The 1,979-nt window shown below is 47.3% G+C and overlaps 1 long non-coding RNA gene across 1 annotated transcript in view; it reads left to right on the forward strand.

The window, feature by feature from the left end:
- Positions 1-1,509, forward strand: part of LOC113617958 (uncharacterized) — a 9,692-nt gene extending 8,183 nt beyond the window's left edge. Inside the window, exon 2 of the long non-coding RNA XR_003431834.1 lies at positions 1,192-1,509. This is a non-coding gene — a long non-coding RNA (uncharacterized LOC113617958). The remainder of the gene's footprint in view (positions 1-1,191) is intronic.
- The last annotated feature ends 470 nt before the right edge of the window (positions 1,510-1,979 follow it).

Raw genomic sequence — 1,979 nt, forward strand, 5'->3', positions numbered from 1 at the left:
TTTTGCGGTACACGGGCCTCTCACTGTTGTGGCCTATCCCGTTGCGGAGCACAGGCTCCGGACGCGCAGGCTCGGCGGCCATGGCTCACGGGCCTACCCACTCCGCGGCATGTGGGATCTTCCCGGACCGGGGCACGAACCCGTGTCCCCTGCATCGGCAGGCGGACTCTCAACCACTGCGCCACCAGGGAAGCCCCCAATTCAGCTTTTATATGAGTTGGTAGAAAACCACAGCTTGTTCGGATGCACTTGTGAATTATGTGTGTGCCACAGTGCCAGCGACATTTCTGCTTAATTTGCTTAGAACTTACTGATGGCTTCCTTGCTAAGAACATGGTTTATATTACAATGCTGTGCTCCGAAAATTTCATTCTTGTATTATTACTGCAAAAACAAAGAGTTCTATCTTCTATTGAAGTCTTAAATGGAGTTTATAACAGCCTTTGCAATAAGTCAGGTGTTTCACCTTGGACAAAATGAACTTCCAAAGCTTCACTTTGACTCCATGAACTGGATGCTGGGACTACAGACCTGAAAGCAGGACCATCCCCAGGGACAGACTTATGTGACCCTACCTAACAAGACTTTGTAGCTACTCAGCTTACCAACAACATGTGTTCCCCGGGATGGGGGTGCTCCTCAGAAAGGAGCTGGTGGAGAGGTTGGACAGAGGGGAGGAGAAAATGAAGGGAGGGCGGCTGTGCTCCTGGGGAGGCCTGAGGTTTAGATTCTGATTTAGAAATCAAAACCTTTGAGGCCTGGTCCTGACCCTTGTGGGCAGCCCAAATGTGCCCAGGCATGAAAGGGACAGCAGGTCAGTGCTTCTCAGTGGTTCTTGAGTTTGCCTGGGAATCTATTCATACTTTAATCACAATCTTAACCGTTCAGATATAGGCACGCTGTGGCTGGTTTGCAGGGCCATCTTTTAATCTAGAGCCCAGTGCTGGCGTGTGCCCGGGTTTATGACCACATTGTCACCACACCGTGCTGTAACACTGTGATGACAGAAGAACAGAGGCAGACTTTGAAAGCAGCTCTTTTGCCCCTTAACTGTTTGTCCATTTCTGTGCCCCTCCAACCTTAAAGAACCTAATTATAGGAACGAGATGACTAGGCAATTTAACCTAACTCCCGACTTGAGCTCTCCTGAGTGCACACCATGCCTTGTGTAACTGTTGAGTCTTTTCCTAGATTAAAAGAAGGAAGAAGGAAGAATTAAGTAGTTAAGGAATGACCAGCTCTCTACCTGCAACAGCCCCCTTCGCAATCCTGCAGGCAGATCACACAAGCAAGATAACGTCTGGAGAGAGAGGCAGCCAGCCAGCAAGCAATGGAGAAGGATGCAGAGCCCGACCTCCTGCCTCGATGGTTCACTGAAATTCTTCCCCATTTTTCCCTTTAAAAACTGTCATGGCTGAGCAGAATCTTTGCAGTTGGTCTTGGGACATGAGTTCACCTTCTCCCCAGATAGCGGGCTTTTCTGATTAAAGCGTTTTTCGTTTCTACTGACACTTGCCTCTTGATTATTGGCTTTTGAGCAGCGAGCAGCCAACGCTGAGTTTGGTGACAACTTCAGCCTATGAGAGATGGATCTGGGCCGAGAGAGGCTGTCACTGGGTGTGTTAGCAGAGACAGCAGAGGAGTTGGGGGACAGCTGGGTCTTCAGGCACGAGCAGCTTCACGAGCACATTGCAAAGAGCCTCTTCCAGCAAAATGATTTCATCTGAATTGCTATTAAGTTGAATGTTATTGGGTATGTGATTTTGTTTGTATTGATTTCTAAAATTGTTTTGTCTTAATAGTGTATACAACTGTGAGTAGGAAGCATTTACATCTAGTTTTGTGTACACATTTGTATACAGATACAAGCAGTACAATAAACTAAAATTAAGTTAGCCCTGGGGCACTAAGAAAAAAATGTTCCCTTTCAAAGGTGTACACACAACAAGAAACCAGTAAACTCGTTGTGTGGTGGCTGA

This window comes from Aethalodelphis obliquidens, unplaced genomic scaffold, assembly GCF_003676395.1.
Source record: "Aethalodelphis obliquidens isolate GAN/ISIS:26980383/991018 unplaced genomic scaffold, ASM367639v1 scaffold5, whole genome shotgun sequence".
NCBI classification, from domain to species: domain Eukaryota; kingdom Metazoa; phylum Chordata; class Mammalia; order Artiodactyla; family Delphinidae; genus Aethalodelphis; species Aethalodelphis obliquidens.